The sequence below is a fragment of the Ceratotherium simum genome, chromosome 4 (assembly GCF_057802395.1).
Source record: "Ceratotherium simum simum isolate JZ-2026a chromosome 4, ASM5780239v1, whole genome shotgun sequence".
Classification (NCBI taxonomy): Eukaryota; Metazoa; Chordata; class Mammalia; order Perissodactyla; family Rhinocerotidae; genus Ceratotherium; species Ceratotherium simum.
Window position 1 is genome coordinate 72,334,411 of NC_141903.1, and position 27,009 is coordinate 72,361,419.

A 27,009-nucleotide genomic window follows, 5' to 3' on the forward strand; every position below is an offset into this window, starting at 1 on the left:
GTTTCCTCTGGTTATTCACAGATAATAAAAAATTCTAATTAGTTCTACCTCAAAATACTCTCTCTGCAGTAGTCAATAAGAACAGTTTACTGTAATAATAAAAAAAAAAACCTTGACCCTCATTTGAAGTCAAAGCTCTCCTCAACCCCAGCTTGATCCCACTCCAGGAGAGAAGTCTGCAGTGGGAAAGAAGTGGGCATGAGCTAGCTGCTTCTCTTCTTCTCCTCTTTCGCTTCTACCCCTGCTGAGCCTGGATTCTGGAGGAAGCAATAGCAGCATTTCGCAGCCAGACAAATGCTATTCCAAAGACTGATCAGAGAGAAAAGGACATACTAGGCTACATCTAACTGATATGATTTGAGAGATGCTGTAAGTTCCCGCTTCGGGATGGGACCCTAGGGGACTGCATCCCAGGAGTACTGATAAACCTGGGAGGAAAGTAGCCATTGCACAAACTGCAGACTGGCCTTATAACAGTAAAAGGAACCTACTCTTTGTCTTTCCAAAGTGAATCTGTGTGCCTAGGGTATATTTGGAGGATCAAGAATGGTTGTCTCTGGAGAGAACACAACTAATGTGGCTGAAGCTCCCTGCACCAGGGGCAATACTACCCTGAATTTTCTTTGTTCCCCTGAGGAAGATTGGCCCTGAGCTAACATCTATCACCAATCCTCCTCTATTTTGTATGTGAGCCGCCACCACAACATGGCCACTGAGTGTTGTAGGTCTGTGCCTGGGAACTGAACCTAGGCCACCAAAGTGGAGTGCACAGAACTTAACCACTAGGCCATGGGGGCTGGCCCAATACTACAATGAATTTTATATTCATTATTCCCTTGCTTTTAAGCTTGACTACATGTATATATATTCCTAAACAACATATTAGTTTTGCTTATGTTAGAACTTTGTATTATTAGTATCATACTATATGTAATTTCTTGCTACATTTTTTTTGCTGAATATTTATTTGTGAGATTTATCCATATGGATGCATTCAACGGTAGTTCATTGATTTCTACTGCTCTATATTGTTCAGTTATATGAATATCTCGTCTGGTTGATGAACATTTGGGTTGTTTCCAGTTTTTAGTCATCACCGTATTGCAATGAATGTCCTGGGCATGTCCCCTGGTATATATGGCTACAGTTTTCTGAAGTTACGTACCTGGATGGGGGTAGGGGAATCATAGCATCTGCACATTTTCTTTTCTAGAGAAAAGTTGAGGCCTAGGATGATGTTCTTTTCCTCCAGAGAGGATTTTCATTTCCTTCTGTCAAGGGCCAGAATTATCATGCAATCACAGGGCCTCCTTGAGGAGCTGGAGCAGGTCTGTGGTCTGTGCAGGGGCTACTTTCCTTCCGAGTCTCTCCTGACTCCTGGGATGCAACCCCCTAGGGTCTCATCTCACAGTGAGATAAGGTTTCCCACGGTCCCCACCTCTGGATGGCCCTGTACTCCAACTTTTTCAAAATTTCTTTCAAAGAGATCTCAAATATCCTTCCTCAGCATCTTGTTAGCTCTTTGATGCATTTGATAAGATTCAGTTAAAATACTTTCAAGCTTTTTTAGTTGTCAGTGGGAGAATTGATCCAATGATCTAGTCATTTCTTTAATACAAGTGGAAATTCCATACTTTCAACCTCATTAACTAATGCCAGTTTGCTATCCAAAATGGTTTATATATCCAGTTAATAGTATTTCCACTGATGAGAAATATTTACTTTCCCATGCACACCATTTTGTACTCTGCCTTTTATGCTCTAGGCATATATTACTTATTTAAAAATACATATAAAATCATTAAAAATAAAAAGAGTGAATCATCATTAATTTGAAATGCAGTTTGCCCTAAAGGAATTTAAACCACATGTAATTTCTTAACCCTGCTTCCTAGTGTTTTCTTTAATTCAATATTGAACTGATTACTATTTCAGCCAGGAAATTTTTTTATAGATGATGATGTCTGTATTCACGCACTCTAAAACGGTTAGTGTTCCTTGATTAGAATGGATCAAAAGATCACAGTGATGAGAAGAATTCAGTCAGGAAGTCTTAATGTATATCAGAGAAATGACTGGTTCATTTGTTGCTATGGGGAAAATGATGTTTTCAATTCCTTCCTGTTAAGGACGTTCTTGGATTTAGCAAAATTCAAAACAGGTCAGCATGCCAGTAGTACTAATGCTATAGGATGCAATATTGTAAATAAACTCATACTGAATTTTATAAATCCATTGTATTTTATTTATTATATGAAAAAACAAGGATTCTCCTATTAGGACAATAATATCTGTACACATGTGTAAGTTATTTGGGATGGGACCCTAGGGGACTGTAGAGTTTTTTTTAAAGTCATGCAAATGTCATGAAGAAGAATACCATTAAGTTAATTTTGATTGCCAGTGAAAGTAATTTCTTAAAATTTAGATCATTTTGAAGCTTATTGACCTTACCCCCACCCAAGCTGTCTAGAATTGCTGAAATGCAACATATTTGAAACCAGGACACGGGGCCGGCCCAGTGGCCTAGTGGTTGGGTTCAGTGGGCTCTGCTTCAGCAGCCCAGGTTTACAGGTTCATATCCTGGGTGCTGACCTGCACCATACATCAAGCCATGCTGTGGCGGCAACCCACATATAAAAGAGAGGAAGATGGGCACAGATGTTAGCTTAGGGCCACTCTAAAAAAAGAAAGAAAGAAAAAACTAGGACAGATTCCCAATCATCCAGGATGATGCCAGTATGACTCTCCTCTCACACAAAAGATGGCTCTGAAAGTCTCTCAATCTCTCTTTACCTTGATGATTCTGTAATTGTGATCCAAACGCCCCCCCCCCCGAAATGAGGGGTGCACCACTGTATTGTGTGTGTCACAATTGTTTAATTGGAGGATCTGCCTGTAATAAACTTTTTTTTTGAAAATGAACTACAGATGTCATCAATTCTCATTTATTTAATTTTTCCTCTTAATAAATATTTAAATAAGTAATATTTATAACTGAGAATTTAATATTGAAAAAGACTGATAAGTAATAAGTGCCCAATAAATATTTGTATTATTATTATTACTAGTATACTTTTATACTGACTCTATAACCTTTTATATGCTTAGTAATCCATTTACATTCAATAGTTGGATTATAAACTCTGAAACATATCAATCTTTACTTTGTAGTCATAATTAAAATGTAATGATCCATAAAATATCCTATAAATTACATCATCTCAATAGATGGAGAAACAGCACTTGACAAAATACAACAACATTTCATGACAAAAACCCTTAACAAATTGGGTATAGAAGGAACATACCTCAACATCAAAAAGGCCATATATAATAAACTCACACCATACTCAACGGTGAAAATTTGAAAGTTTTTCCTCTAAGATCAGTAACAAGACAAGGGTGTCCACTCTCACCACTCTGATGTAACATAGTACTAGATGTCCTAGTTAGAGCAGTCAGGTAAGATAAAGAAATAAAAGGCATCCAAATTGGAAAGGAAGAATTAAAATTGTCTTTGTTTGCAAATGATATGAACTTATATATAGAAAATCCTGAAGACTCAACCAAAATACTCTTGGAACTAATCAATGAATTCAGTAAAGTTGCAGGATATAAAATTAACATACAGAAAACCATTTCTGTTTCTATACACTAATAACTAAATATCTGAAAAATAAATAAATAAAACAATCCCATTCACAATAGCATCAAAAAGAGTAAAATACTTAGCAATAAATTTAACCAAGGAAGTGAAAGATCTGTAAACTAAAAACTACAAGACTCTGATGAAAGTATTGAAGAAGATACAAATAAATGGAAAGATATTCCATGTTTGTGGATTGGAAAATTTAATATTGTTAAAATGTCCATACTGCCCAAAGCCATCTATAGATTCAGTGCAATCCCTATCAAAATTCCAATGATATTTTTCACAAAAATAGAAAAAACAATCCTAAAATTTGTATGGAACCACAAAAGACCCTGCATAGTCCAAGCAATCCTGAAAAAGAAGAACGAAGCTGGAGCATCACACTTCCTGATTTCAAACTATACTACAAAGCTATAGTAATCAAAACAGTATGGTACTGGCATAAAAACAGACACATAGAGCAATGGAACAGAATCAAGAGCCCAGAACTAAACCCCCACATATATGGTCAACTAATATTTGACAAGAGAGCCAAGAATATTCAATGGGGAAAGAATAGTCTCTTCAATAAATGTTGTCGGGAAAACCAGATAACCATAGGCAGAAAAGTGAAATTGGACCACTATCTTACATCACTCACAAAAATTAACTCAAAATGGATTAAAGACTTAAACATAAGACTAGAAACCATAAAACTTCTAGAAGAAAACATAGGGAAAAATCTCCTTGACATGGGTCTTGGCAACGATTTTTTGTATATGACACCAAAAGCACAAGCAACAAAAGCAAAAACCAACAAGTGGGACTACATCAAACTAAAAAGCTTCTGCACAGCAAAAGAAACAATTAACAAAATGAAAAGGCAACCTATGGAATAGGAGAAAATATTTGCAAACCATATACTTGATAAGGGGTAATATCCAAAATATATAAAGAACTCATACAATTCAAAATACGAAAACAAAAATAAATCTGATTAAAAAATTGGCAGAGAAACTGAAAAAATTTTCTTCCAAAAAAAGACACACGTGGTCAACGGGAACATGAAAAGATGCTCAACATTACTAATCATCAGGGAAATGCAAATCAAAACCACAATGAGCTATCACCTCACATCTGTTAGAATGGCTGTCATCAAAAAGGTGAGAGATAAATATTGGTGAGGATGTAGAGAAAAGAGAACGCTTGTGTACTGTTGGTGGGAATGTTACTTGGTACAGCCACTGTGGGAAACAGCATGGAGTTTCCTCAAAATATTAAAAATAGAACTATCCTGTGATCCAGCAATCCCACATTTGGGTATATATCTAAAGGAAATGAAAACAGGATATCACAAAGATATCTGCACTCCTATGTTCATTGCAGCATTATTCACAATAGCCAAGATATGGAAACAACCTAAGTGTCCATCGACAGATGAATGGATAAAGAAGATGTGGTATACATATATATACAATGGAATATGATTGAGCCATGGGAAAGAAGGAAATCCTGCCATTTGTGACAACATGGATGGATCTTGAGAGTGCTATGCTAAGTGAGATGTCAGGCAAGAAAGGCAAATACTGTATGATATCACTTATATGTGGAATCTAAAAAAACTGAACTCGTAGGAACAGAGTAGAATGGTGGTTTACCAGGGGCTAGAGGGAGGAATTGGGGAGATGCTGGTCAAAGGGCACAAACTTGCGGTTAGAAGATGAATGAGTTCTGGGAATCTAATGCACAGTATTGTGATTATAGTTAACAATATTATATTATATAATTGAAAGTTGCTAAGAGACTAGTAATCTGAAATGTTCTTACCATAAAAAAGAAATGATGGGCCGGCCCCGTGGCTTAGCAGTTAAGTGCGCGCGCTCCGCTGCTGGCGGCCCAGGTTCGGATCCCAGGCGCGCACCGACGCACCGCTTTTCCCGCCATGCTGAGGCCACGTCCCACATGCAGCAACTAGAAGGATGTGCAGCTATGACATACAACTATCTACTAGGGCTTTGGGGGAAAAAAAAAAGAGGAGGATTGGTAATAGATGTTAGCTCAGGGCCAGTCTTCCTCAGCAAAAAGAGGAGGATTAGCACGGATGTTAGCTCAGGGCTGATCTTCCTCACAAAAAAGAAAAAAAATTTAAAAAAAAGAAATGATAATTATTTGACATGATGGAGACATTAGCTAATGCTATGGTGGCAATATGCAATATATAAGAGTATCAAATCAACATGTATACCTTAAACTTACACAAATTTATATGTCAATTATATCTCATTAACAAAAAAGACCTATAAATTAAAGGATTGACCCCATAATAGATAGAAAATGAGAAGGGACTTGGGGTTAGAACCACAAAAGGCAGCAGAGATGGTATCTGTGTTTTCAAAGGTTCTGTTCTTGGTGTGCTGAGTAGAAAATTTTTACTTTTATATAAATGCCAGGAGAATTCCAGGCTAAAATTCAAAATAATTTACAAGATGAGCGTGGTTTATTTCTAACAGGTCTAATTTCTCACAGCAGCTTTAAATAGGTTAGTCTGTGAATTAAAAAGTCTTACTTGGAAAATAACTATGAAACCTAATAAATTTGACTTTAAATTGGCCAAGTAGAAAAAATAATGGTCACTGTTTCAGAACCCACTACTCTTCTATTACCCTCATAGGGTTTCAACCAATACAGGGGTCTCAGTGTTCTTCAGATAAGCATTGGGGAACTTTAATTTTTTTCAGGAGGGTGAGTAGCATGCAGGGGGCAGAAGGCAGGGGAAAAGGTGAGGTAGAGGGGAAAGTGAAATGGAAACTACTATTAAAAGACTAAAAGCAGCCAATTCCAGGAAACATTTTTATTCCTTAAACAGAGGCAAGCATTTCAGTTTTATTTTTAACTTAATTTCTTGTCTTCTACCTCCAATTGGCTTAGAAAAGGAAATGAAACAACACTTGCCCTTGTGGCTGTGAATGAAAGGACTCACTAGAACCACTCCAGGTCTTTACAATTTCATCCAACACCATCTCCCCCTGCCTGCGCTTTACTAAAATCCAAACAAAAACACAGGAAAGATCGGTTTGGAAGGTGTGAATTAGACCTGGGGTTAGAGGGAGGTCTCAGATCCCCAAAATCTTCATGCGATTTTAAATGTTAACATTGTGACAATATTTTTTATTCTCTCTCTCTCCCGCCCCTCTCCAATAGTGCCTCATAAATATCATGGGTATTTGAGCCTTGTGGCAATAGACGCAGGGATTATTTTTATAGCTACACCCTGCACCAATAAATATATCTAATAAACATTTTTATAACCAGTTTATTTCAACTTCAGGGTATAGTTTTCCCTACAGTTAGAGAAATTGACCCATCTCTAATGGCCAATTAATCTCAAAATGAGGGTAAGAAAATTAAGGGGACAGAGTGAGCTAGAGGTCCTCCCGGAGAAGAAAACCACACGTTCAAGGCAGGGGTCAAAAATTCAGATGCTTTCAAGGGTCCAGTGGGTAATAGGAATGTACGAATCTATTGCAGTAAAATGGTTAGGAAATGATGTGCTGGCCAACTGGAGAAGGCACAGCCAATTCACATGTTTAAGAAAACGCCCGCTGGGTGAACTGAGTGGCTACATTCACTCCACCACGATGCCCATTTGGGATCCTTCTTTTAAAGAAGTCCTATATAAAAGGGATGAAAAGGAATAGGGTTTCTTTGACTGGGGTGAAGAACCCTGAGTTTTACTTACTTCTTTTTGCTTATTCTAAGTAGATATTAAAAATAAGTAAAGCCTAGGGAATGGCCAGCTTAGTGAATAGGCAGGAGTCATTAGCAACTCATTTCAAGCTTCCAAAAGTTCTCCCTGCCCAAATTCTCTTCCTCATTGTGTGCCAAAGCACCTACCATGCACTGGTGACAATGCTAGGCTCGGTGCAGTAGTGTTGAGGGAAGGACGTCAGTTGCTCACAGTAGCTTCAAGAGCACACAGGTGAGTCTGGCAGATATTTAGCTGTAATGAAGCTCACAGCCTATAGCGAGATCATGAGAAAAGTGAAAAGGCATCAGGTTTTTGTGGAGCAAATGCATTTCAAAGGAAATGAAAATCTCTGGCCAGCCAGGAGCCCCAACAGCATTAGAGCACAGGACATATGAGGGCTGGGGAATGAAGGAGAGCAAGGTGGCTGGTGGTGGGGAATCAGCGACACATCAAATAAGTAATGTCATTGAGCATCTATTCAATGTCACATGTTGTGCTTGGTGCAAAGGGAAAGAAGGTATGGAGCCATCCAGCAGGTAAGACAGACTTTTAGCTAACTACAGTAATTCATCAACTCTATGACTCTGGTTTTTCCATAGTTAAACGTCTTTGAAATTAATGGTATCTCACGATTTTCTTGGCAGTGGATTTTTTCCCTTTTACAGTGATACATAAAATAATTGTGTGTGTTAACAAGAGAAGAAATATGGTAAACAGATTGTGACATAGTACTGCTGAGTAGGAAGAACAATAGTTAAAATGTAGTGTGCAGTTAATAGTGAACTACTGAAAGCTTTTAATCAAGGGAATAACATGTGAGCTCACTGTACTGTGCTTCCCTTGCTCTTCTCTCCTCTCTCTCCTCTTATTCAATAAATGTTTGTGGAGCACATTCTCTAGGCCAAGTTCTCTGTTAGATCCTGGGAATTCAATGGTGAAAAAGAGAGACATAACCATTAATCAACTGGATCTAATTGACATTTACAGAACACTTCATCCAACAGGCAGCAGAATATACATTCTTCTCCAGCTCACATGGAACATTTGCCAAGATAGACCACGTTCTGGATCATAAAACATACCTCGCCAACTTTAAAAGAATAAATATCATACGAAGTGTGCTCTCAGATCACAATGAAATTAAACTAGAAATTAACAGCAGAAAGATAGCTAGAAATCCCAAAATATTTGAAGACAAAATAATAGACTTCTAATTAACAATGTGCCAACGTCTCAAGATAAAATTAAACATCTGTCTCAAGAGACTGATGTCTCAAGAGAAATTAAGAAGTATTTTGAACTAAATGAATATGAAAATACAACATATCAAAATTTGTAGGATGCAGCAGAAGCAATGCTTAGAAAAAAAGAGATGCAAGATCTGGCCTCATGGAACTTATAAACTTGCTGAGGAGACCGACCTAGGAAACAGAAAAATTTTAAAAAGGAATAAAAAATTGTGATTAGCACTATGTTAACAAATACCAGGTATGTGACTACTTTTTGTTAAGGTGGTCAGAGAAGGTGGTATTTAAGTTGAAATCCAGTTGTTGGCAGGAGGGGAAAATTTTCCAGGCTAAGAAAACAGCATGTGTGAGGCAGAAAACTGCTTAGCACGTTTGTGGAAATGAAAGAAGGTCAATATGGTAGAAACCTAGAAAAGGGAAGAGAGATATGAGATGATTTGGAAGGGTAGATAGGAGTTAGATCATGTAGGGCCTTACAGATCTTGGGAAGTGTCAAGAGAAGCCATTAGGGGTTTTTAACAGGAAAATAGGATCCAGTTTATGTGTGGAGACAAAGCTCCTGGGTATGCAGAACAGACATTTGAGTTTTGGTTCAGGCATGACCAGAAACTACAGCAGGGGGAGGCACTCGAATCCCCAAATGAGGCTGCCAGTAGAGTATCTGAGGAATCTAATTTCTGAGGTAATTTGTGTTCTCAAGTGGGTTTGGCTGAACATTTGGACATCAGGCTTTGTGTGTGAATACAGCATGTTAATTCTTAAACTCAATCCAGAAGCCTGGCAAGACTGTGTCTGCAATTACATAGCCACGACAGGCATTGGTACAGAGGACACTGCCCATCGAACTTTCTTATTTAGAACTCATAACAGGTTTGGGCAGGAGCAAAATTTGGTGCCACCCTCTGCTCCAAGCTCAGCCTGACTGAACTCAACATCCCCCCTGAATCTCTCCTTCAACTGCTAAAGCTGGTCAAGATAGGGAAGGAGAGGGAGGTGGCTGCTCACCTCCTCGGCACAGAGAGCCAGCCCAGATGTGTTTATAGCAGTCACTCCAGCCACGGCCCTATTTCTTCAGGAGGAAAGAGACTTAGTACAGCAACAGTGACAGCTGCTGAGCTGGATTTTGGACTCCAGGGTGGGAGACCCCTTCCGTGGGTTCCCAAAGAGCTGGCTACCAAGGAAGAAGTCTCTCAGAACCTACCAAATAGGTCTATTGATCTGCTACTGGAGCACATGATGAGAAACTAACTTGGACAGGATACCAGAGCCACAGAAAGACTAGATACGGCATTACTCCTAGTCAGAGGCAAAACAAATCCAAGACAGCCAATAAGGGAAGTGCCAAGGAACTATGGGACATCAAAGACAGCCAGAAAGAGAAGTGCCAAAGAATTGTGAGAAAGACGGACATTTCATTGTAGACCACACTCAAAGAGAACCTTCAGTGATTGAATTATATTCACAATGTTTTATATCTTTAGCTGGGTGCTAGGTCAAAGATGTGTCATATCTCTCTCAACTATTTTACAGTTTTGTTTTTTTTTTAAGTGGAAACCCACTCCTAGCAATAACAAAGCTTAGGCATGCTTGGCTTAGGGAGTGACCTCAGGAAATCAGAGAGGGATCAGGCAGTGGAATTACTTTTGCTTCTCAGAGGGCTAGACTCAGTTGGTACATATAGCCCCTCTTGCCCTCAGAGAGAGAAAGCAGCGACATTTGAGCTGAGAGTTGGAGAGAAGTAGGGGCTGGGGAGAATTCAGGCAGCTGGAAAAGCATGTAGTAAGGTCATAGAGCTGGAAGAAGCATGATGCAATAGGAAAATTAAAAGGCTAGTGGGACTGGAGTGCAGAGAGGAGGGCAAGAAATGAGACCTTTGAGGTATGGCTGGAGGATGGGGGGACACACCACATAGGGTCTTGTCTAGGAGGGACAAAGAAACAAGGGAAGGCACTAGCAACTCACATGGCAGCCACTATCCTGCGTTCCTCCTAATGTGAGCTACTTCCTAACAGCAGGGAGAGTGGTTAGTGAGAGAAGAGGCCTGAGAATAGGTTAGACATCGCTGGAGATTCAGGCTGGAAGGTAGGCCCATATTTATAGTCTCATCTGGTGCAGGTAAGGTTCATCAGAGACTTACTGGACTCCAAGGATGCTGGGTCTGGGCCAGATGTCCTGGGTGGGATGGAGCCAGTGCCAGGAAGGAATCTTTTTAAGGGGAATGTCTCTAAGAAGGCGTGGGGTAGAATGAGAAATTCATCTAGTACCTACAACTCACCTGCCAAGCTTGGTATTGCTTTGTGTAAGGGAGTTTTTGTCCAGGGCAAGATGCTTCAGAATAGAGACTTGGGTCCCGTTCTGTTGGGAGAAGTTAGAAAGGGGGTGAGGTGGAGTCTGTCTGGGTATGCAGCTTTACTGAGGGAAGAAAGTAGAAGAAAATTAATTGAAGTATTAATTTGTACGTTTTTCCCCCTATTTTGTTCACTCCCCTATCTCAAGCAGGTAACTGGGCTTTTACGTTCCTTGTTTGGGGCCATTTATGTATCCTACAGCAGAAGTTGCTCCAAAGCAGCATCTCCTGACTATGACAAAAGCCGAATATTTTGGTGACTCAAAGGGGCAGAGGAGAGGGAAAGTAGCAAGAGGAGTTTTTTTTTTTTTTTTTTTGTGAGGAAGATCTTCCCTGAGCCAACATCCATTGCCAATCTTCCTCTATTTTGTTTGTGGGATGCCTCCACAGCATGGCTGATGAGCGGAGCAGGTCTGCGCCCAGGATCTGAACCTGCGAACTTGGGCCGCCAGGCTGCCAAAGCGGAGCACGTGGAACTTGAACCACTCAGCCACGGGACCTGCAAGAGGAGTTTTTTAATTCCCAACCTAGGTCAAGGTGAAGATGTGTGCATCCCAAAGAAAGAAGGAACAAGTGTACCACTAGGTAACAGTGTCCCTGGGGAGGCCTCAAGACCTCAGAGAGGTTAAGTCCATTGCTACACTTAGGAAGGATGAACCCTAGGCCCAAAGCTATCTGTGTCCCAGCAAGGCCTGGAGGCAGTAGAGCCCCTGGACCTGAAGCCTAGGGAGTGAGTATCTCCATGGTAACCAGTGGAAACCCAAGACTGAGGTGCGTAAGGCCCTGGGACCAGGGTTGAGCCCTGGGGTAAGGGTGGAATGAAGCCAATAGTAATTGAGACTGAATATCCCAACAGCCTGGCAGGGTGGGAGCTTAGAATAGAATTTTTTAATTTAAATAAAATAAGAAAATGTGATATTTTTTGCACACGTGAATGAGTGACTAAGTCTCTTGTCCACTTTAAGAAGACAACTTTGTCTCTGGTGTAGAATGCTTTGTAAGGCGGCAAGTGTAGAAATGGGGAGAATTTGGAGGCTGTTGTAGTATCTAGCAAGAAATAGTGTGCGTCTGGATTAGAGTGATGGGAGTGGACACAGTGAGAGGTGGAAAAATGAGAAGTGGTGTTAAAATTTTTTGGTATCTATGATGGATAGACTCCTAAGTTGGCCCCCCTGAACTATGCCTCCTGGCGTCCATGTCCTTGTGTGATCCCCTACCCTTGAGTGTGGGCAGGACCTACCGCTAGCTTCTAACTAAGAGAATATGGCAAAGGTGATGGGACGTGTATGATTATATGATTATGTTACATAAGACTGTAATGCTTACCTTGATTGAGTTTCTCCCTCCCTTGCTGGCTTTGAGGAAGCAGGCAGCCACGTTGGGGGACCCCACATGGTAAAGAACTGCAGGTGGCCTCTAGGAGATGAGGGCGGCCTTCAGTGGACACTAGCAAGAAACTGATGTGCTCAGTCCTACAAACTCTCGGAACTGAATTCTGCCAACAACCTGAGTGAGCTTGGAAGTAGATCCTTTCCCAGTCAAGCCACAGATGAGACCACAGCCCTGGAGGACACCTTGACTGCAGCCTTGTGAGACCCTAAGCAGAGGACCCAGATAAGCTGCTCCTGGACTCTAGACCCACAGAAACTGTGGGACAGTAAATGCATGTTGTTTCAAGCTGATACATTTGCTGCAATTTGTTACATAGCGTAGAAAACTAATATAGTGTCCTTAAGAGCACCTGTCTCTTCCCAGCCACAGGCAAATCTAAAGTCCCATATAAGAAACGATTGCCTTCTAGTCACACTTCCTCAACTTGTTCATTTGGCTGAATTTTGTTGTAGCCTCTCTGCCTAAGACCCAATTTTTAAAATCTCTGCTTGGTCCTAGTTGGAATGATACCTTCTCTAGACTTTATGTAGGTTTCTGGGCCCACCTTTTCCCTGGACAACATTTTTTGATTCTGCTTCCCTTTCTCTCCCCACCCCACCTCCCACCTCGTACTTCCCTCCCTGCTCTCCATCACAGTAGTTGCTTTGTCTTAATCCCTTGCCAAACTCTGGCTTCCTGGTTTAGATTTCTGGGCCCTATGCTTGTCTAGGATAGTGGTTTAGACAGATAGTATGGAAAACAGATTGAAGAAGGGGAAGAGATTAGAAGTTAAAATACTAGTTAAGAGGATAGCATAATAGCACAGGTGAGACGATTGAAGCCTGATTGGAGGCAATAGGAGTGGAGAGGAAGGGAAAGAGTCAAGACACCCTTTGGAGAGTAATATTGACAGGACCTGGTGAGGTTGAGTGGTAAAGGAATGAAGGGTCCCAGAAGATAGTGACATGTTAACGGCACCTAGCTGGGTTGACTAGGTGGAAGGCAAGATCATAACCACACTTGGAATAGCCTACCCCTTGCTGACACCTTTTAAACTAGAAGTAAACCTACACCAGAAGAGATTTGAAAAGCAGGGGCACTTAACTGCTAGGATTCATCCTGGTCCCACCACTAACCTGGCTCTGTCACTTCCTAGCCATATATATCCCACAAGTTACTCACCTTACAGAGTCTCAGTTTTCTGAGACTATTGAAAAATAGTCAGTGGAAATTTCAATGGCACATACCCTATAGTGTTGTTGTGAGAATTAAATGATGCACTTCATATAAAGTGCTTGGCAAGGTGTGTGGCACACAGAAAATTCTTGAAATATACCAGTTCTCCTTATGGAGATGTGCTCCCTCTGGTCCACTCATGCATTTACCAGTCTCAGATTCCCAATTGTGTTGAGATCTCCTTTTTTGACTATATATCTTATCTCCTAGCTGTCACTGGCTCCTAGGTTAGGCTTGTTTTACTTGCTTTGACTTGGGCACTCGTCTAATGTAGGAGACGACCGCCAGTACCTGGTCATAGATAAGGAATCCCTCTGCTCTTTGCCCTTTTCTTCACCTTGTGCTTCTCCTGGGTCCATGGGACTGAATGCCCAGGCCTGCCTTTCTCCTAGGTCTGCCAACAGGGAAGGAATCAAACAGGGGAGACAGGAGATTATAGGTTTGTGAGGAATAAAGGCAGTCTCTTCTGGAGTCTGTTGAAGTTAAAATGTTTATAGAATATCCAAGAGAAATTTCCAGAGTAAGTGGTATTTATACAGATCCAGAGTTCACGAGAGAAATCAAAGTATGGTCATGGGTCACCTAATGATGGGGATACATTCTGAGAAATGTGTTGTTACGTGATTTCATCATTGTGCAGACATCAGAGTATACTTACACAAACCTAGATGGTATAGCCTACTACACATCTAGGCTGTATGGTACTAATCTTATGAGAACGTTGTCCTATGTGTGGTCCATCATCGACCAAAATGCTGTTATGAGGCGCATGACTGTAAGTAAGTCAACTTGGGAGTTATTAATATGAGAGTGGTATGTCTTACTTCTCAAGGAAGTAAGAAATTGCAAGAAGGAAGAGGTCATAAATGATATCAAATACTGCACAAAAACCAACAGGATAAAGAATGAGAAAAGACCATTTGATCTGGCAACTAACCAATCAGCATTTGCTGTTTGCAATTTTGCAAAGGATATGGCTCTTTTTTTTTCAAGACAAATGAAAGAGAATCTCATTTTCAGAACTAGTAGCAGTTTTATAAGACACTCTAAAAACATATGTCATCTTACTCATGGATTATACTATCCTCAACAGCTTAAGGAAAACTAGTAATGTTTAGATTACTACAGATTTTTTCAAGACTTCCAAGATTCCGATCTCAAATATCATTTGAGTACGTAGTTTCTCCTGTAAAATGAATTTTAAAACTTTAAGTGACCCCTCTTAATGAAATTCCAGAAATGCACCTTCAATTTTTTTTAGGTTTCATCACTTCAGAAAGTGTGTGCGCGTGATAATGAGTAGAGAACAACAGAATTGGGTTGGGGTATGGATTCTGAACGGCCCACTCAAGAGTCCAGTGGCTCCTTCTCTCACATCAGTCCATGTAATTCTGATTCATGCCTCAGCAACATTACAAACTACTCAAGGTCTAGACATTCAGGTCACCGCGAAATGGTCACAATGGTGAATATTAAATCCATTGCTGATTAAAGTCTATTCTATGCTCAATTTTTTGGTGTCCTGGAAGGTGACAATTACTCACAAAATATTAGAATGCTGTGCTGGAAAGGTGCATATCAATCCTGAGCACTCATCCCTAATTTAAATCCTCCAGAGAGAGATGATTTTGCATGCCACATTTCCAAAAGCTGATCTGATTTGTCCTGTAGTGCTTGAAAAGACAAATCTGGGGCAGATTTTTCTTGTCATTTCAAACTTACAGTATAACTGAGTTTTGAGGAAGCTTAAAGGCAAATAAAAGAAACATGCTTGAGTATTATTGGTAGGAAAAGTTTTTGATTCCTCTCTCTCCCTCTCTCTGTCACACATGCACACACACACCCCACACACTCGCAAATCCCACCCCGTGATCCATAGGCTCTCCTCTCTTCCTGGATTCAAAGCAGTTTTTCTTTGGTTCTTTCCCATCACGGGTGAAACATCTGGGGCTCTCCAGATTACACAGCTGGCAATTGTTCGTAGAGTGAAGACATGGGGATTGTGCTGTACCAGTTGTCAATGAGTCTTTTAAAAAATGGAGCTGTTCATAGAGGCTGCTTATATGAAATTGATTGACATTATCAAAATTACTTCAATCATGTTGGTTGATTAGAAATGTAGTTCAGATTTAGGCTTCATTGGAATTTAGGTCAACTTCAAACAATGCATGGGAAGCAAAGAAAAAAAAAAAAATCTCACTTTTCCCATGGGACACACTCCCTTCCTTCAAGCGAATGGTGGAACAAGTAGGTTACAAAATTGAGACAGTGCACGCGACTGATCTCCACTTCAGTCAAACGATCTTAATCCACAGGGGAGGATTTATTGGAAGGATGCTGGATGTCTCGCAGAACTGAAGAAATAGCTGCAGGAGGGAGGCAGCTCCAGGCTGAAGTCAGAAAACCTGTACAACACAGGAGCCTCTCAAGCTCTGCCTCTCATTTCTTTTTCCTTCTTTGGTGTTGGTTTCATTTTCTTAGGCATTGCCCCACAGTGGGAACTTGGCCATTACCTCTGAGGCCACATTCCTACAGTATTGGGACAACAAAGAAAAAGAAAAAAAAAGGCTTTCCTGTCAGCTTCAGCCAGAACAATCCTGAGCAAGACCTCTGACTGCCCTGGCTTTGGTCATGCGCCAATTCTTAGGCCAATCATTGTAGCTAGAGAATGGGGGTGCTCGTTCATCCCAGACTAGGACTGAGTCATGTGACTGTGCATTTACCAGAAGGAGGGGAAGAAGGGGTACTGAATAGCCAAAATGAAAAAGAAGTGCCCCTAGAGCCATTTTGAAGATACCAAATCATAACTTGCTGCTTGGCAATGTGCTTATGTCACCAAGTCAAATCTTCGTCACACTCCTAAGTGTCCCATGAGACTCAAAATCTAAATCTACAATTAATTTCCCAATTATTATTTTTTTTGTACATAAAAACAATCAAAATTACTTGAGGCCTCCTCATAATTGTTTTCTTTCTTTTTTATTTGTTCAGCTTCAACACAGTTTAACATTTGTGGTGGCCACTATGATTGGCTTACTCAGTACATCTTCCCGCCTCCTTTCAGAATTCCTCACTCCACTGCAGAGTCTGGAAAACAAATACTTCATTTCCAAGACTCCCTTGTTCCCAGGTTCTAGATGTGCGGTGGGCTCTGCCAAACAGAAGAACTGGAGGGAGACTTGAATTTGGAACTGAGTTGAGTGGGGAGAAAGGCAGCGCTTGAGACAGTCATTTTCCTGGGACAGATTGTTGCATCCATGACATGGTTCTGGAGCCAGCAGCTGTGGCAGCAGCTGCCCAATTTAGCAGATGGCTTCTGGGTGGTGGCAAGAGAAGCAGCTTCACTGGTGGCCAAGTTCTACACTGTGGCTTTGGGATTTGTTCCTGGAAGCTCCCTCTAACGTGTGTTTTATGAGCCTTCCCAATGGTTATGTAAGTCATGTAAAAGCCTACAATAAATCCTTTGCTGATTAATGGCTTGAATGGATTCTACTCTCTATAATTGAACTATGACTTATACAACATAGAAATTAGTTTTTAAAATGTCACTGGCCCTTTTGGTTATTTTATTTTTCTTTTCCACCTTTGTAATACGTGGATACAAAACATGAAGTGAGATTGGCATTATATGTTGCTTTCAATGAACAGGTGAATTAGGAGGTGATCACAGTCCCTAACTGATACATGGTTAGTTAGATTCATAGGGAACATTCCCTAACTGATATGTGGTTAGTTAAATTCACAGGGAACATGTGCCATTATTCAACATGTCTGCGCTGGAGATCTTCCACTTGCCCCTTCAGATCCACTCTCCATCCTCCTCTATCTCACTCTATGCCCTGGGGCTGACCAGCAGCAAAGGGCTTCCTTGCCCTCTGGCTTTCCCAATGTGGAGACCTAATTTATGCTTGTTGTCTGTCCCTCTGTGCCCCCATTAGGTTAACATTCACTTTCGTGTTCAAAAGTGTCCTAGTTGATATAGTCCTCCTGTCTGTAGGCCATCTTTCTCCTTAGAGTTTGTCCTCTCTAACCAGTTGACATTTATTAATTCTTCACCGTGCAGTGTCTCTCTTTTGCAAACTGAGGATTCAGAGATCAAAACCCACAAACAGAATGGCCTCTCTGCACTAAAAAAAAGCACTCATACTTTGATCTCCAAGCCTGGAACCCTCCACTTCTCCTTTTTTTTTTTTTTTTTTTTTGGTGAGGAAGATCAGCCCTGAGCACACATCCAATGCTAATCCTCCTCGTTTTGCTGAGGAAGATTGGCCCTGGGCCAACATCCATGTCCATCTTCCTCTACTTTATATGGGATGCCACCACAGCATGGCCTGACGAGAGGTGCGTCAGTGCGCGCCCGGGATCCAAACCTGTGAACCCCAGGCTGTTGAAGCGGAGTGCGCGCACTTAACTGCTAAGCCACCAGGACCGCCCCCTCCACTTCTCAATTGATTAAGAAGAGTGTGAGGGAATGATCCAGACAGGTGTCAACAACCATAACTGACTGCAGACTCTGTCCACCTCTCCTCCCTCCTCTATCTGCATCGTCCCCAGTAGTTCCTTCGAGCTTCCAGAACTCAAACAGCTGATGCTGTCCTCTTTTGAAGCTGGCCCTTAGGAGTTCACTAATCCTCCTACTTTTGTGGCTAAGGTTTGGAGTATCCCCATTGCCTTCGGTGCAGTAGTGATATAACAAAAAAATTTTTTCCCAAAGAAAGCGTACACTTGCCCTTGAATTCTACAGTATAGATCAATGCAAATCTACGATATCAGAATTTCTCAGGGTGAGGATCAGGAATTTCTTTTTTTTTTTTTTGTAAGAAGTTCTCTAAGTTATTTTGGTGCATTCCTTTGCTTCTATTTACTCACTGTATCTATTAATAAATAACTAATGAAAGAGAAAGACAGAAAGAAAGAAACAAAGAAAGAAAGAAAGAAAAAGAAAGAAAGAAAAGAAAGAAAGAAAGAAAGAAAGAAAAGAAAAGAAAGAAGGAAGGAAGGAAAGAAAGAAAGAGAGAAAGAAAGAAAAAGAGAGAGAACAAGAAAGAAAGAAAAAAAAGGAAGGAAGGAAACGTCAATAATTTGGGTGTTTTATTTACTTTGCAGTGCACTAGAGAGGTTAAATGAGTAATATAAAATTTGACTTTATTATGAATTTGCTATTTTCATCCTTTAGTATGGGAATTGTCAGACTGCTAAGCTCACACAGATTCTACAAACATTTAGCAATCTACCACCAGGACTGGGAAGCCAAGGGGGAAAAAAATCCAAGACAATGCTACATAAATAGAAGAGCCCTGAATTCTCACTAATTTAACTGGAGTTTTGTTTTGATGTCTTTGGCTGATACAACCACTCAGGCCTGGACTCCTTCCCTCCTTATGGTCCTGCTGGATTGGGAGTTGGGAAATGGACCTTAAGCAAGATTCTCAAACTTCTGCCCTGATATAGATTTGGGTTGGCCCTGCTGTGGGAGCTGGTTAGTACTTTGGGTCTTTCTAGAATCTTTGGTGTTAGGCCCAGATAACTCAATTAGATCTGCAGCTGCCCTGGCCCTCTCAGGTCTTGCCCTGACCCCCAGCCCTAAGGACCCCTCTTCCTTTGCCTCTCTTTCAAAAGTCTCTTTGACTTTGGGCTTCTATTGGGCCTATAATATACTCCCTAGCCTGTAAAAGCTCTTTCTACCTTTAATCATCTTCTTCACCAAGTGTTCAAATCCAGTTATTGGGCCCTGGTCTCTTTATTTCAAAATCTCAGATGCTATCTTTCTCCTGAGTTTTGGAATCAGCTCTTCTGGTGGTCTGAACTGACTCATTTTCCATAAGTGAGAAATTTCAGTCAGCTATTAATTTCTCATTTCTGGTTTGGGAGATATTCACATTTTCAGCTCAATGAAGAATCAAATCTTTCTAGCTTCTAGAGTCGAGCTCCTTCCCTAGTTTCTTCCCAATTATTCACCCATCAATTGCTTTCCTGATCTATATCTCCTTCTCTGCCTCAAGGACGTAGACTGTCTACAGCCTATGATTACAATAAGAGAAATACCTTCAATGTACAGTAACATTAATGTGGCAGATTCTTTCGTCCCTCCTCAGCATGTGAGAGGGCATGAAAACTGCTTGGTAGCATGAAACGATGGTTCTTTAGAAAAAACAGTAAACCTACCTACTTTAATTCCAGGATTTTTATTACTACTTTTGGCATATGCAAAGAACATGCTCACTCCTAGCTGGTTAACTCATTCTTTGTATAGTTTCTTTGGCAGAGAAAGCCACAAACAAGATAAAGTCTGGATACCAGGCTTCCTGAATCAAGATTTGCTTCAATGTTCAGATTGACAATATCTAGAAAACTCCGACATCTCAAATACCTTAATGTAGCAGCCACAGGTCTGGATTTTTAAGAAATTGACATGATTCATCTAGACATATTTGTGGGATTGCTTTGAAACAACAGAGACTTGCTGATTGTGACATTTTACATTTTTAATAGAATTCCTGGATTTCTCGTGTGTCATAGATTATTTTTTTTTTTTAATTTTTATTTATTTTTTGCCCCCAAAGCCCCAGTACATAGTTGTCTGTCACAGCTGCACATCCTTCTAGTTGCTGTATGTGGGACTCGGCCTCAGGCTGGACAGAGAAGTGGTGCCTTGATGCACACCCGGGATCCGAACCCGGGCCGCCAGCATCGCAGCGCGTGCACTTAACCACCAAGCCACAGGGCCGGCCCTTATAGATTATTTTTATGTAACTAAGTAATGATTTTCCGGTACATAAATGAACAACAAGCATAAATATAAAATTCTCAAAAGAGGAAATAAGAAGTAAAAACATCTAATCAACATATGTTCAGTGTATGTGTTCAGTCTCATTAGTAATGAAAGAAATACAAATTTTAAAAACGTGTAATGGTGATTTACCTCTTTACTGAAACGAGCAAAGGGAAAAGCAATAGGAATCTAGAATGCTGGCTAGAGAGCAGTGAGGTGGGCCCTTTCACATTCTGAGGAAGGACAGAAGAGGGGTGGGTTTCCTGGGGTCTGTCAGGCTGCAAGAACTGGGGATATGCTCAGGTTACCTTAGGTGGCGGGAGTTTATTGAAAACATGACTGAGGAAGGAGGGAAAACAGGAGACATAATCCATCCTCAATGTCACCCAGAATGTTCTTCAGGACCTGAAGTCCTAGGAGTCTGACAGCACTTTTGTTCACTTAATAAGAACTCTAGTTTCTCCTACAGAAGCTGGCATCCATTGTTCCTTCCTCTAGTGCTCTGTCATAATGGTGACTCCAGATTCTTTCTGAAGCTTGACTCAAACTGGCTGAATCAAGAAAGGAATTTATTGGTTCTCTTGACTGGAAAGTCCAAGGGTAGGGCTTGCTCAAGTTAGCTGGATCTGTGGGCCTCAGTAGGGTTATTCTCTCTGTCTCTGTCTGTCAGCTCTGCTTTCCACTAGAACTAGAAGTGAAGATGCTTCACTTAGAGCAGGTTCTCTCTATGTGGTGGCCCCTGGTAGGCCACTTACCATCTTGAATCCTTAGTTTCTTCATTCCAGAAAAATGGAACTACAAGCCACCTACATAATTACACTGCGAGGATCATAAGATAGAGTATATATAAATGCTTTCAAACCACTACATTTCAGAGGAGTTTACTAGTTGTTATGAGCTTAGTGGCCTGCTTTGGAACAGTCCTTCTTTTAAGTTGACATCTATACTGTCCCTGTTTCTGACTGTTAATAAAATGGTATAGATTTTGTTGAGCAGGGCTATCTGGCAATTTGGCACATAGGAAAAAACATGTCATCCTCATTATCAAGAATATCAAGAATGAGAATCATTGCTATTCCTTTTTAAGTTGGCATTTGAAAAATAGAGTTCTGGGGCCCTAGGAGCCTGTGGAGGTGTCTCAGGGACCATAGTGTGTGTGTGTGTGTGTGTGTGTGTGTGTGTGTGTGTGTGTGGTGGGGGTGGAGGCTGAGAGGGTGGGGTTGGAAGACAGTTGGCAAGGACTGAACTGGTGGGGCTGTCCCACTTAATCAGAGCAGCCCTGCTTTTGTCTATTTCCTACATCATGATTCTGGGTAAGATTTGATATCAAAAAGGAGAGTAGTAATATGATCAAAATGGCAGCAACTTCGGCAGCAAAAGAGAAGAAATGAGCCAAATGCTGACATTAATTAGCTAAAAGCTAATGAAGACAGAACTGATTCAATCAATCAGAGCAAAATTGAACACCATTTGATCAAAATCTGGGATCCAATATAAGAAAAAATTGATCAATAATAGCCCGGTGTTGAAATGGCTTAAGCCTGAGGTGGACTCCCTCCTTCTCCTAGCTCACATCTGGGACTAAGGACACTGAGAAGCCTTTGAAATGGATGGGCTCAGCTGACCCTCTTACTCTGTGTGGTAGACAATATTATTAGTGTTTACCAACCTCTCCTTGCAGTTACAGAAGACTATGTAGCTAGTTCTGCCCAATGAAATGTGCATGGAAATGATGTGTGTTATTCAGCCCTGAGGTGGGGAAAGGCTGATACTTAATTGTCCGGACTACCTCTTTCCTGCCATGGTGATTCAGAAGGCCAAAAACTTCAGATGGATATACCTACAAGGTGAGGAGCCTCTGCCACTCTGAGTGCTGAGTGGCCATCCCGGACAGAATACCCTGCCTGTCCACAGTGGCTGTGTACAGTGAGCGAGGAGCAAAGCTTTGTGTTGCTACGCTTCTGATGTCTTAGAGTTGCTTTGTTACAGCACAGTAAACTAATATCCACTGGGAGGAAATTTGGAGGCTCCAGGAAGGTTTTTCTGGACAGGAAATTCATAGGGGCTGGCTGGAAAAGAGCAAAGCTAGGTCTATCGAGCGAAATGCGGGTGAAGAGAAGGCAGGGATAGTCATAACAGCTAGCTGAGGAAGCTGTGATTTAGTGGAGAAAACATGCACTTTGGAGTTCTACCTAGGGTTCCTAGGTTTGGAGAACTACCTAGGGTTCAAAATTAGGTTTCACTTTTTATTTTCTCTTTGACTTTGTTGCCAACCTCTCTCACTTTTTTCATCTATAAAGTATAATACCTACATTACAGGGTTGCAGAAAAGATGAAATTATACACACACATGCATATGGCCAGCATTTAGCACAGTATCTAACAGCTGGTAAGTAATCTATAAACCTAGGTGCCGTTCTTTCTGGCTGCTTCCCTCTGATACTATTTCTAAGCTTGGTAGTTGCTAAGTTTTGATCCCACAGACTCTATAACTGGGACTCTGTCAAGTTTAAAGCCCTCTCTCTAAGTTCTGCATCCCACATATTCCTGCTAGAGCTCTGAAACTGGAAGGGAATGCTGCCAAATCCTCTGTCTTATTGCTTTATTTGTAGTGCACTTGGACTCTGAAGAGGGAATCATGGCCACTATAAATGAGTCTAAAGTCTGAGCAAGGGAGAGCTTGTGAGAGAACAGTGTAGAGGCAGTAGAAGTGTTAACTTTCTCCTTACTGACTTCTCAGCTTCCTGGGCCAGGACCATGTTGACGCAAAGGCACTCCTGTTCCTGCCTTCTCAGTTGGCTTTTAGAGCAGCCTCCAGACTACTTGGTGCATTCAGCTCCTTCCATCCTGACCTTCAAGAAATATTTTTTTTAAAAATTGCGTTAGAAACTAAAGGGAAACCATCACATCCAAAAATGTAAATATAAAAGCAAAGAAATGCATGAGTTTACTGGACAAGAAGCTCTCATCTGAGCAAAGTGGGATCACTCACTGACACCTGAAGGCCTTGGAGAGTGTAGCCATCCACTGACAGCCCTGCCACAATTGCTAACATGCAGAAATTCCCTGATCCCAAAGCCCCTCGTTTCTTGCTGAATTTTAGCGAAAAAACTTCCTTTGCTCCCACCCTGGTTGGGCCTGGGGACAGAGTGTTAATTTTATATCACAAAATGTCCTTGACTGGAGAGAATATGCAGAACAAAATATTATATTTTTCAAAAGGAGGGATAAGATTGAGAAAAGAAAGTTGACACACACTATTTCAGTGACTTGGAACACCAATTCTCAAAGGGAAGGCGGCTAACAAGGAAGTGGGAGGAGAAAGGCTGAATGTAGTAAGCAAACGGTCCCAGCGGACCGTGGTCCACTCACTAACCTGTAGCGTTTGGTGAGGGGGAACGTTTGTGTTTTCTTGGTGTGTTACCTCCTTTACCCTCAACTGTTTAAAGACCGGCTCTTTTGGCCGTTTCATCGTCTTAATGTTCTAAGGGGAGTGCAGAAAAGGGTCATTTGATTTGAAAAAGCAGGGGGAACGTTTAAACGTGGAGAGCAGCAAATCTTTGGGGTCCCTTCGAGATGGTGGGGAAGTGCCGGGCCCATCTACATCCCTTTCTTCCTCTGTGGGGTCTCCTAGCGGGACCCCTCTACACTGAAAGACCAGACAGGTCAGCTTTTTCAGCAACAGAGCTGTTCAGGGGTTCTGTTTCTTTCTGAGGCGGGCCATGAGGTCTCAGCCCATTTGCAGAAGCGAGATGATGGACACCTCTTGGGTTCAACGGGCGTCGAGCCCGTCTCGCTTGGGGAGAAGCGAGCTCTTGTCCAGCCGGCCGACTCTCCTCCAGGAGCACTGGACATTTCCTTACGCCCCAAAGGCTAACCTCTTAAAACAAAACAAAACAACCTCCAAAGACACGCGCAGAGAAAATGATCGCTGTCAGAAAGCGGTGCTCCTCGTCGCCAGATCCCCACCGTATTGCAACCCCGCTGCTTCCCTTGCGTGCAGCGCTCCTTTGTGGATTCCCGTCTTGGGAACGGCGGTGTGCCTCACTCGGCCCCACTCCCGGGTTTCCTTCCCGAGCTCCCGCCTCAGCCCGGGGCTCCCCTGCGCCTGCCGCGAGGGCTCGGGCCCAGCGCCCCTCGCGCCCGCCTGCCGCTCCCCGGGCTCCACTTTCACTTTCGGTCCCGGGGCCGGCGAGGCAGGCGGCGGCGGCGGCGGCGCGAGGGTGAGCCGGCTGGGTCCCAGCCCCACAGGTACAGCGCGCTCGTCCCCAGCGCGCCCCGCGGGGAGGGGGCTGCGCGGCTGGAGAAGGGCGCGGCCCCGGCCTCCTCCCTGCGCCCGCCGGCGAGGCCCGAGGGCCCAGGGCGCAGGGAGGAGGAGGGCCAGAGGGCTGCGACGCTGGGAGGGGGAGGCGTGGGGCCTGGGCCCGCGTCCCGGGAGGGCGGCAGGGTCGGCGGCAGGCCCAGCCCCGCTTGGGTCCTTCTCCACCAGGAGAAGGCTGGGGGCGCAGGTCCGGCGCGCCTGCTCCGCGCGCTCCCCCGCCCGCGCCCTTCCCGGCAGGCGGGAGCCTCCTTCTGCGCTCCGCCTTGCGGCTGGGTTCCCGCCGGCCGCCCGCTCCACCACGTTCCAGAGCAGGGCCAAATGGAGCGGTGGGTGGCCGGCGGGGTTCGGCCAAGTAGGACACCTTGCGGATAGTTGCCCGAGACACGAACGTGGCTTTGAGTTTACTCCTGGGGTGGGGGTGTTTTGGGACCGGCGTCCGTAAGTGTCCTCAAGATCAATTCTGCGCCTCCCCCACTCCCGCCCCCGCCCCGTTTCTCCTGTATTTCTTGCCAGCAATTATAGACCCTCGCTTCACTCTGGCTCTAGGTGGGTTTTATTCAGATAAAGCTCTCCTGTTTGAGCAAATTCAAGTTTCCTATCTGGGTATCTTGTTCGGCAGATGGGCCTGCAAGTTAATTTCATGAGGAAGGAGAAGAGCAGACACTTCCTTACAGTTTTCGTGGAGGTTTTTTGTGTAGGCCAGGTTCAGAAAGAAATGCTCTGTTTTCTATGAAATGCCCAGAGTATTTGCTCTCAACTCAGGATGTGGTCAACGATTTAAAAAATACTTTAAAAAAATTGGACAGAATTGTGTCTTTTCCCAAAGATTTGGAATTGTACTGATATGTAGCACATTTTCAGGTGGGCCTAAATAGAGAAATTTTAATATGTTAAAAAAAAACGAATTCAACATTTTTATTGTTTACCAGCAGTGACAAGCTATTATCAGTGTTCGTTAATTTCGTTGTTCAGAATGTTTTGGAAGAAAGTTCATTACCTCATGATGATGGATTTCACATTTCGTGGTGTCCCAATAAAGGGAAAGGTGAAATAACCCAGGACCAGTTAGCTCTGACCTCCTGTGTGGATGGGAAAAGGCAGAATCACCAAAGGCAGCCTACACAAGGTTCCTCAAGTATCTTGAACTCTTCCTGGCTGTGAAGCAAAGTTAGGTACTTTGTTGCTGTTGCACTTTCACTGACAACATTGTGAAAGATGCTTTAATAAAATTAGACGCCAAAGGAAGATACTTTGCTAACTTTAGAAGAATACAGTCAAGTACAGGAAAGGCTTTTAAAGCCCTTATTTCTGTGCTCTAAACCTGTGTATTCAACTGCCTGCTTGATATTTCCCCTCGGAGATCTCATAGACATCACAAATTAAACATATTTAAAAATGACCCCTTGATTCCCTCTCCACTCTTTTACATCTGTTCCACCTCTGGTCTTCTCCATCTCAGTAAATGGCACCTATGACTACTCAGATGTTCAGTCTAGAAACCTGGCAGCCATCCATATGTCCTTTCCCTCACCCCCCCCCCCCACTTCCAGTCTACCCTAAATATAGATGTTGAATCCATCCTCTGTCTCCCCCCCCCATCACTCTCTTGACACCACCCAGTATAAGCCACTAGCTTACTTTGTCTCGACTACTTTCTAATGGTCTCTTGCAAGACCTTCACTCTTGCTTCTTTCTTGCTCCACACTCTACACAACAACCGGGGTGATTTTCTTAAAGTGTTACCTGGATCTTAAGACTCTAGCTCAAAACCCAGTGGCTTCTCATTGCATTTAGGACAGGATCCAAAATCCTTAAGATGCCTACAAGGCTGCATGGTGGTCTGGCCCCTCTCCACCTCTCCAGGCACATCTTTCCTGTGGCGTGCTTCCAGTTCACTGGCCTTCAGAACCAGCACTCTCTACTGCCTCTGAGTCTGCAAATATGCTTGCTGTTCCCTCTGTCTGGAAAACTCTCCCTCTCCCTCTTTTCTTAGCTAACTTGAATTTGTCCTTTAAATCTCACCTAAAATATTTTTGGAGAGCCCCCAATGTACTTAGTCTGCCCTGTTATTCTCTTTCAGTATGTGTATGCTTTTTCCTTCATAGCCCTAATCATGGTTGGTAACTAGATATATATTTGTGTAAACTTGTTAAAAATTCCCCCCCCCACACACACTCTAAGCTCTTTGAGGTCAGGGACCTGCACTGTCTTGCATTGCTAGTGCCCAGCAAAACCCCTGGCACGTAGTAGGCCTTCAAGAAGTATTTGTGGAATGAATGATTGAAAATATTTTAACTCATTTAATCTTTACAACAATCCTGTGAGAGAGGTAT

The 27,009-nt window shown here is 42.4% G+C and overlaps 1 protein-coding gene across 5 annotated transcripts in view; it reads left to right on the top strand.

Moving 5' to 3' along the window:
* ERAP1 (endoplasmic reticulum aminopeptidase 1) overlaps nucleotides 1-27,009 on the top strand; it is a 114,541-nt gene that overhangs the window by 56,199 nt on the left and 31,333 nt on the right. Inside the window, exon 1 of one of the 5 annotated variants that reach the window (XM_004420351.3) lies at nucleotides 24,247-24,606. The exons of 3 other annotated variants lie outside the window; for them this stretch is intronic. The gene's annotated coding sequence lies outside the window, so the exon portion shown is untranslated. Of the gene's footprint in view, nucleotides 1-24,246; nucleotides 24,607-27,009 lie in introns of those variants that run through there. One more of the 5 variants, XM_087430006.1, reaches the window with a different exon arrangement.